The 10,000-nt window shown below is 42.9% G+C and overlaps 1 protein-coding gene across 1 annotated transcript in view; it reads left to right on the top strand.

The window, feature by feature from the left end:
• The window catches only part of LOC127000281 (nephrin-like), a 152,995-nt gene that overhangs the window by 63,580 nt on the left and 79,415 nt on the right, over positions 1 to 10,000 (top strand). The window contains exon 3 of the mRNA XM_050863805.1: positions 7,034 to 7,163. The gene's annotated coding sequence lies outside the window, so the exon portion shown is untranslated. The remainder of the gene's footprint in view (positions 1 to 7,033; positions 7,164 to 10,000) is intronic.

Genomic DNA, 10,000 nt, shown 5'->3' with positions numbered 1-10,000 from the left:
GAAGGAGAGAGAAGGGAAGGGGAGGGAAGAGAAGGGAAGAGAAGAGATCGGAAAGGATGGGAAGAGAAAAGAAAGGAGGTGATGGGAACGAGAGAGAAAGGGAAGGGAAAGGAAGGGAAAGAAAGGGAAGATAACATAATGAAATGGAAAGAAAGTGAAGGGAAAGAAAGAGAAGGGGAGGGAAGGAAATTAAATAAAATAAAATAAAAGGAAATGAAATGAAAGGAAAGGGAACGGAACGGAACGGAATGGAACGAAATGGAAAGGGAAGAAAAGGAAAGAAAGTAAGGAAGAATGGGCAAGAACGAGATAGGAACAGACAAAGGAAGAACGAGCAAGCCTAAGAAAAAGAAATACAAAGGGAAAGGAAGGGAAAGGAAAGTAAAGACAAGGCAAGGAGAGGTAGTGCAGGTGAAAAATAATTGACAAAAGGTAGGGAGAAACAGGCGTGAAACAGAGCAAGTGACAAAGGCAACGGAAGTACAAGCAAGCCCAAAAGGAAGAAGTACGAAGAAAGGGAAGGGAGAGAAAGGTAAAGAACAGGTATAGTAAGGAAAGGTGGGCAAGTAGCGGTGGAGGTGGCAGGTGAAACATAATTGACACGAGGCAGGGAGAACGCAGGTGTGAGACAGAGCAAATGACAATCAAAGGCAGATGAAGAACGAGCAAACCTATGAGGAGAAAGGAAGAGAAAGGAAAGGAAAGGACAGGAATAGCAAGGAAAGGTGGGTGATGGCAGGTGAAACATAATTGACACGAGGCAGGGAGAACGCAGGTGTGAGACAGAGCAAATGACAATCAAAGGCAGATGAAGAACGAGCAAACCTATGAGGAGAAAGGAAGAGAAAGGAAAGGAAAGGACAGGGATAGCAATGAAAAGTGGGCAAGTGGCGGTGGTAGTGCAGGTGAAACATAATTGACACGAGGCAGGGAGAGCACAGGTGTGAGGCAGAGCAAATGACAGTCTGATTTAGAGTCCCGTCAATATGCCTCGGTAGCTACAGGTAGGTTATTAATGCCGCCACACACCTGGGCGCAACACACCTGAGCGCCTGCCTCGGGTTCCCACGTCCCCGAAGCAAGAGAGAAAGTAGGAACCCGAAGATAATTGATAAGCAGAATTTGTGCATGTGTGGGGAGGGAAGGGGATGATGGGGGTGACTAGAGATAAGTTTTGTGAGGTAGGAGAGAGTGTGTTGGCGGTGGGTGGGGTTAAAGGTGTGCAAGAAAGGAGGATATGAGTTGTAGGCGGCAGGGGCAAAGTATGTGCAAAAAAGGAGGATGTGTTAAGGGTGAGAAGGGGTAAGTGTGTGAGAAGGGAGAATACGTGTTGGAGGAGGGCGGCCTAAGTGTGTGAGTGACGAGTTGGAGAAGGAAAAAGGAAGAAACTTGAACGAAGGAGAAGAAAGAGGAAGTAAGAGAAGAGACACAATGATGAGGGTGTTATTAGAGAGGGAAGGGAAGCGGAGGGAAGGGAAGGGATGGGAACAGATTGGAAAGGAAGGAAAGGGAAGGGAAGGAAAGGGAAGGAAAGGGAGAGAAAAGAAGGGGAAGAAAAGGAAAAGTAAGGGAAGGGAAGGGAAGGGAAAGGAAGGAAGGGGAAGGAAAGGAAATTAAATGAAAGGAAGGGAATGGAAAGGGAAGAGAAGGGAAGAGAAAGGAAGGAACGTGAAGGATAGGAAAACAAAAGGAAAGGACGGGACGAGATAGGAAGGGAAGGGAAGGGAAGGAAAGGGAAGGGAAGGGAAGGGAAGCGAAAGGAGGGGAAGAAAAGCGAAAGGAAGGGAAGGGAAGGGAAGGGAAGGGAAAGAAAGGAAAGAGAAAGGAAGGGAAAGAAAGGAGATGAAGGAAGCGAAGGTTAAGGAAAGGAAGGAAAGGGAAAGGAAGGGAGGGAAGTGAAGGGATGAAATATTAGGAAACCAAATGGAAGTGCAGTCAATGGAATGAAAGAGAACGGAAGAGATATGAAAGAGAAATGAGGAATGAGGAATGTGTGTGTGTGTGTGTGTGTGTGTGTGTGTGTGTGTGTGTGTGTGTGTGTGTGTTGTTAACGTACACACTCGATATCGTTGTCAAGGCATGAAGAATCCTTACAACCTATTATTTCCGGATCCAATTACTGCTCTCTCTCTCTCTCTCTCTCTCTCTCTCTCTCTCTCTCTCTCTCTCTCTCTCTCTCTCTCTCTCTCTCTCTCTCTCTCTCTCTCTCTCTCTCTCTCTCTCTCTCCTTCTGTCTGTCTGTCTGTATGTATGTATGTATGTATGTATGTGTCTCTGTCTGTCTGTCTGTCTGTCTGTCTGTCGGAAGCCTGTGTTGCCTACCCATGGATCTGTTGTTCGATCCCAGGATTAATTTTTCAAGCAAATCGTCTCCATCTGTCAAGCCTCTGCCCGTTTCTCCCTCTAAGGCATCCACAGAGCCATCCATCTGTTGCCTGTCCCCCGCCTGTGTTTCGCTCGCCGCCTCGCCCAATACCTCCACCTGGCGTGCTATCTACCTGGCCAGTACACACACAGATAAATAGATAAATATAGTTATGTAGATATATAGATACATACATGCATAGATAAATAGATAAATAGAAAGACATTTATTGACTACAGATTTACAGACTATCCATCATATATCAAAATACAAAAAAAAGATTTGTACAAAAAAACCTTAAACATTACACGGTCCAATCAAATAAACATGCATCGCTTGAACATGAAACAGTCAACACAATAGACAACGAAAAAAATTAGCTGGCACATTCTGACATACTAGGAATATAGTTCAAAACGTACGAATAGCTTAGCAAACAGTTTTAAGATGCACACACACACACACACACACACACACACACACACACACACACACACACACACACACACACTAACAGACTAAGTGAGGATGTAGTATCGGCGAGGAGTGTGCAAAGCTTTAAGGAAAAGTTGGATAAATGCAGATACGGAGACGGGACCACACGAGCGTAAGCGCAGGCCCTGTAAAACAAAAACTAGGTAAATACAACTAGGTAAACACACACACACACACACACACACACACACACACACACACACACACACACACACACACACCTTCATGTCTACTTAGCATTTACAGACAAACGCTGGCCTCCCTTTTCTGTGTTATTTGCTTGGAAAAACGAAAACATTGCAAGAGAACGCTCCAGGGAAAGAGAGAGGCGCTTACTCTTAAAAGCTTTCCTCGATAATGTATAGTTAACCCCCCCGCGCGCCCCTGTTTGCCCGGCTCTTGGCAACGCGTTAAAACATTCACATTCATTCCGCACGGGAGGGGGTCATCCATTATCTCCCCTCCGTCGTGTCTGCTGCTCACTTGTCAAGTTTCTCGTGTCTCATGTACCCTGTTATTATTTTTATAGAAGAGGAGACAGTCGGGAGTAAAACATAAGAGATAAAAGAAGGCCCGGAGATCACGGTTCCCACACAGATGAAAAACACTGTGTCGAAAAAAAGGTCAGTTTTGCTTTAAGAAGTATTTCTTACCAACATAGTCCGGGAATGCCAGCTCCAGCCGTACAGGCATGTGGTACGCTACCTAAAAATGAGTTATTTCTCTAGAACACAACCCTGAGAGGAGGAGGCCAAGAGGATGCCCAAAAAGCTGGTGGCTGGAGTAAGGCGACGGATCCTGCAATGCAATACTTGGTATGGGAAGGTTACTGCACGGACACCTGCATGGAAAAAAAAAAAAAGGTTCTGGGCTCGTTGTTGAGTGAGCTAGGTGACGCGCCACCCTGCGTATGCCCCCATTGATTCATTGATTCACTCTTCAACATGTATGACAGAGTGTACTCGTATCTACCTGTGATTACCCGCCAGCCCATCACTCGGAGTACCTGCCTTCCCTTCCCACCTCAACGAGCACTCAGGTCAAGTAGACGCCGCGCCACCAACCTCGCCTCACCGCCCCCCTCGACCCCTCCCACAAACCCCTGCTCTCCACCTGCACCTTGTCGCCTCCCTTGATCCCTTCCACCACCCCCTGCTCTCCACCTGCACCTCGCAGCCCCTCTTGATCCCTTCCACCACAACCTGCTCTCCACCTGCACCTCGTCGCCTCCCTTGATCCCTGCCACCACCCCCTGCTCTCCACCTGCGCCTCGCTGCACCCCTTAACCCTTCTACTCTCCACCTGCGCCTCGCCCACCTCCCTCGGGAAACACAGTAAAACACCACGCGCGTCAACAAACACCACAACTACCACGACAAAAACAACCGCTACCACCACCACCACCACAACTACTTCTACAACTACTTCTACTACTGCTACTACTACAACTACTGTTGCTGCTGCTGTTACCGCCTCCCGTCAATCCCCTCGTGGCTCACTCGTGTTGCTTAGCGGATTTTAGGGTGCCGTAAAAAGGTAGTTGTTCTCTTTGGCACGTCCGTACTCAGTGACGTGTGTGTGTGTGTGTGTGTGTGTGTGTGTGTGTGTGTGTGTGTGTGTGTGTGTGTGTGTGTGTGTGTGTGTGTGTGTGTGTGTGTGTGTGTGTGTGTGTGTGTGTGTGTGTGTGTGTGTGTGTGTGTGTGTGTGTGTGTGTGTGTGTGTGTGTGTGTGTGTGTGTGTGTGTGTGTGTGTGTGTGTGTGTGTGTGTGTGTGTGTGTGTGTGTGTGTGTGTGTGTGTGTGTGTGTGTGTGTGTGTGTGTATTTGTGTGTGTGTGTGTGTGTGTGTGTGTGTGTGTGTGTGTGTGTGTGTGTGTGTGTGTGTGTGTGTGTGTGTGTGTGTGTGTGTGTGTGTGTGTGTGTGTGTGTGTGTGTGTGTGTGTGTGTGTGTAAAAAAAGAAACGAATAATAGATAATATGAGAAGAATGGGTAGACCGTCTCCTTGCTATGACCTAACCTGACCCGTCCTGAGTGGCGCAGAGTATCCACAAATCTTGCTTACTCTCGCCCGTTACTGGTCCATTATACGGGAAAGCAACAACCATTACCCCCCTTCCTCTTCTCTCTCTCTCTCTCTCTCTCTCTCTCTCTCAAGTCCTGGGTGAAGATTAATTAAGCAACACTTCATCAATTACTGTAATGAAGTTCACTATTTTTCTTTCCATCCAAGGAAGAAAATCATTTCTTTCTGAGCGTATTATTGGTGAAAAGATGAATAGGAGTTAGAGGAAGAGGAAGAGGAGGATTTGAAGGAGGAGGAGGAGGAGGAGGAAGGAGGAGAAGGAGGAGAAGGAGGAGAAAGAGGAAGGAGAACACAACGGCGACGTCCAACCTTTGCTCCCATTGTGTTTCAGCTCATCCTTGACACACACTCGCAGAAAGAAACACACAAAGGTCTGTTCACTGACTATAACACCATGAAGAAAATAAAAGGAAAAACAAGACCTCAGTCGCTCCAGAAATAGAACTGCAGACAGAAGCACCCCCAGCGACAACCCCCAAGATTTGATGGAGGAAAGAAAACAACTCCGGGGAAAAAATATACACACAAAAATAAAATATATACAAAAGAAATACATCCACGCACACAAAAGCTCTGTTGCGCGAGTCTGCAGTAGTACCCGAAGAAGAAGATGAAGAAGAAGAAGAAGAAGAAGAAGAAGAAGAAGAAAATGAAAAAGATGAAGAAGAAGAAGAAGAAGAAGAAGAAGAAGAAAAGAACAAGAACAAGAACAAGTACAAGTACAAGTACAAGAAGAAGAAGAAAAAGAAAAAGAAGAAGAAGAAGAAGAACAAAAAGAAGAAGATGAAGAAGAAGAAGAAGGAGGAGGAGGAGGAGGAGGAGGAAAAGAAGAAAAAGAAAAAGAAAAAGGAAAAGAAAAAGAAGAATAAGATGAAGATGAAGAAGAACAATAACAAGAACAATAACAAGAAGAGAACAAAAACAAGAAGATGAACGCGAAGCAGAACAAGAGGAACAAGAAGAACAAGAGCAAGAGGAAACGCAATATTCGTTCCCCCAAAAGAAGGCCTGCGCAACAAAACCCCAACACACACATACACAACACTAATCAGCCTATGTAACCACGCGTTCCCGTAATCCCTTTGGCCGTTACTAAGACTCTGTACAAAGCCTGTTAACAGCCCTAATGAACCTGTGACCGCCCTAATCACCACATTTATTAGCCGATATGCGCTCTTATCCCCTTAACCTATCTCTAGTTACAACCTTAATTAACCTCTATGTCTTCCTAACCCTGCAGCCATCACCATCAGTTTCCTCTCTACCTACAACTGTAATTAACATTGTCTTTTTATCCCCTGAGGCTTCCCTATAGCTACATCCTTGTTAACCTTCTATGCGGGCAGTTCTGGTCACCTTACTATGAAACGGATATCATATTGTTAGAATCCGTGCAGAGGAGGATGACAAAGAGGATTCACAAGTTAAGAAATTTGTCATATGAGGATAAACTTAAACATTTAAATCATAATTATCTAAAAAGGCGAAGGGTGCGAGGAGGTTTGATCGAAGTTGATAAATTGATGAAGGACTTTGACAAGGGTGATATTGATAAGGTTTTAGTGGTAAGAGAGCAGGGTAGGACACGTAGCAATGGGTTTAACCTGGAAAAAATTCAGATTTAACAAAGACATAGGCAAGAATTGGTTTACAAATAGAGTGAATGATGAGTGGGACAGGCATTGTTGTCATGCAGTAAATGCTAATACGATAGATAAATTCACTTGCAGTCTTCTTATGTTCTTATGTTCTCTATGTATTCTTATCCGTGCAATCACCTCCACCACCTTCCTATCTATCTACCTTAGATTAACTTTATGTCTTCTTATCTTCTTTACCGTTCTCTCTTCTCACAGCCCCACATTAACCTCTATGTCTTCGTATCCCATTAACCTTCCTTTTATCTACGACCCTATATTAGCCTCTTTGTCTTCTTATCCCCTAACCTTCCTCTCTATCTACAACCTAAAATAAACCTTGTCTTTCTACCCCTTAACCTTCTCTCTCTACAACCTAACCTTTATGTCTTCGTATGCACTTAACCTTCCTCTAGCTAAATCCTTATTAACCTTTATGTCTCTCATCCCCGCAGCCACCACCACCGTCACGCACTTCACCCTGGCCGGCGCCCCTGGACAGCTGCCGTGTGAGCTGCCCGTCCCCGCCGACCGACCCTCGCTCATCCTGTGGTACAAGGACGAGAGCACCAAGCCCTTCTACAGGTAAAGCGGCGATGGGGGTCATATAACTACTCTTTTTTAGGTACTTAGGGAAACCAACGATTCCTTCTAGAAATGAGGTAGCGATTAGAGATTTTGAATTGCACTTTTAAGATACTCAGGCAGAACATCAAAGCCTTCTATAGGTAAGGCGGCTATAGTGGATATGAAATTGCTTTTTACAGGTTATCAGACAGAACTCTAAGGTCGGTATTGTCACACGCTTCTCACATCAACTATTTCCAAAGGCCGAGAAGGAGATCAGTCGGGTTTCAGAGAGTGGTATTTTAGGCTCATGGTACAGAAGGAGGGCCAAACTACCACAAGGGTCATAAAACTACCTCTGGAAATGCCCACAACTTCTGAGAAAGACTAGTTAAATATGTGTGCTTGGGTGCTGAAATGTTTGAGAATATGACCCTAAACCCTTCTAGAGGTAAGGCAGCGATGAGGGATATAGAATTACACTCATTAGGTGCTCGGAGAAACCAACGAACCCTTCTAGAAATGAGGCAGCGATTAGAGCTTTAAAACTGCACTTTCACGGCACTCAGAAAATCGAGCCCTTCTACATAAAGAGCGGTGATGGTTGATGACAGGTAGACAGAACACCGAGGTCTTCTAGCGATGGAGTGTCGATGGAGGAAATAGAAGCACTCTTTAAAAGAATTTCTGGGTCACCGGGTCTAGCTCGGGATTATTTAAAAGAGAGGCTGCCATTATTAAGCTGTCAAATAGAGAGAGATGGGTTCATTATGTTTAAAGGGACAGAGAGAGAGAGAGAGAGAGAGAGAGAGAGAGAGAGAGAGAGAGAGAGAGAGAGAGAGAGAGAGAGAGAGAGAGAGAGAGAGAGAGAGGAGAGAGAGAGAGAGAGAGAGAGAGAGAGAGAGAGAGAGAGAGAGAGAGAGAGAGAGAGAGAGAGAGAGAGAGAGAGAGAGAGAGAGAGAGAGAGAGAGAGAGAGAGAGAGAGAGAGAGAGAGAGAGAGAGAGAGAGAGAGAGAGAGAGAGAGAGAGAGAGAGAGAGAGAGAGAGAGAGAGAGAGAGAGAGAGAGAGAGAGAGAGAGAGAGAAAGCTGCTTAGTTTTGTGCCGTGAAGCGCTTTTTCATACGTATTTTTATTCTTATTTACGACTGTTTTTATTTTGGTGTTTTTTTTTTTACTTTTTCATATTCCAGAGTTTTGTATCTTGGTATTTTTTTACGTCTGTCTTTATTATTTTTTTTTTATTCTTATGACGTAGAAATTTGTTTGTTTTAATATCGGTGTTTTCGTTTTTCTTTTGTTTATTTCTATGTTGCAAAGTCTGTGCGTTGTATTTCTATGTCGCAAGAGATTTGTATCCCTTATCCTTCCGCCTCATGTCGCACTGTTGGCATTATTATACTTTTTTGTCGTTGTTTAGTGTTTCCTTAGTCTTTTATATAGTTGTTCAGTGTTTCCTTAGTCTTTTATATAGTTGTTCAGTGTTTCCTTAGTCTTTTATATAGTTGTTCAGTGTTTCCTTAGTCTTTTATATAGTTGTTCAGTGTTTCATTATTCTTTTATATATTATGTCTCGGCCTGCTTTTTTTTTTATTCTTGCGTCACATATTTTAGTATTTTTTTCTATTCTTTTGTTTTATTTTTTATGGTGTAGTTTTAACTGTATTTTTTATTCTCTCGTTTCACAGTTTTGTATTTTTTTGCAATCTTATGTCTACATTTTACTTCCTTATTCTCGTGTGTCGCAGATTTTTACTTTCTTATTCTCGTGTGTCGTTGATTTTTACTTTCTTATTCTCGTGTGTCACAGATTTTTACTTTCTTATTCTCGTGTGTCACAGATTTTTACTTTCTTATTCTCGTGTGTCGTTGATTTTTACTTTCTTATTCTCGTGTGTCGTTGATTTTTACTTTCTTATTCTCGTGTGTCGCATATTTTTACTTTCTTATTCTCGTGTGTCGCATATTTTTACTTTCTTATTCTCGTGTGTCGCATATTTTTACTTTCTTATTCTCGTGTGTCGCATATTTTTACTTTCTTATTCTCGTGTGTCGCATATTTTTACTTTCTTATTCTCGTGTCTCGTTGATTTTTACTTTCTTATTCTCGTGTCTCGTTGATTTTTACTTTCTTATTCTCGTGTGTCACAGATTTTTACTTTCTTATTCTCGTGTGTCGTTGATTTTTACTTTCTTATTCTCGTGTGTCGTTGATTTTTACTTTCTTATTCTCGTGTGTCGTTGATTTTTACTTTCTTATTCTCGTGTGTCACAGATTTTTACTTTCTTATTCTCGTGTGTCACAGATTTTTACTTTCTTATTCTCGTGTCTCGTTGATTTTTACTTTCTTATTCTCGTGTCTCGTTGATTTTTACTTTCTTATTCTCGTGTCTCGTTGATTTTTACTTTCTTATTCTCGTGTCTCGTTGATTTTTACTTTCTTATTCTCGTGTCTCGTTGATTTTTACTTTCTTATTCTCATGTCTCGCAGATTTGCATTTTCATTCCTGTGTCTCAAGTTAACATTTTCTTATTCTTATGTCTCGCAGATTTGTATTTTCTTGATTTATTTTTCTCAGTTTTGTATTTTTCTATTCTTTCGTCCAACATAAATAATTTTCTTCTGCTTTTGTCACGCAAATCGTGTAATTTTCTTCCATCGTCTGTGTTTCCTTATGGCTTTTGTTCTTTTCTGATGGTGTTTGGCTTTTTTTCTTACGGGTCGCAGATTATATCACTTTATTCTTTAGTCCCTGTTTTCTAGTGTTTATTTTCTTATTTTTCATCATGTCGTGCAGTTGCACTTTCTCATTTTTGTCTCACAATTCTGTATCTTTACATTTCATTCTATTTTTTT

Source organism: Eriocheir sinensis, chromosome 18 (genome assembly GCF_024679095.1).
Source record: "Eriocheir sinensis breed Jianghai 21 chromosome 18, ASM2467909v1, whole genome shotgun sequence".
Lineage (NCBI taxonomy): Eukaryota > Metazoa > Arthropoda > Malacostraca > Decapoda > Varunidae > Eriocheir > Eriocheir sinensis.
The sequence above is the reverse complement of the archived record's forward strand: the minus strand, read 5'-3'. Positions and strand labels throughout refer to the sequence as shown.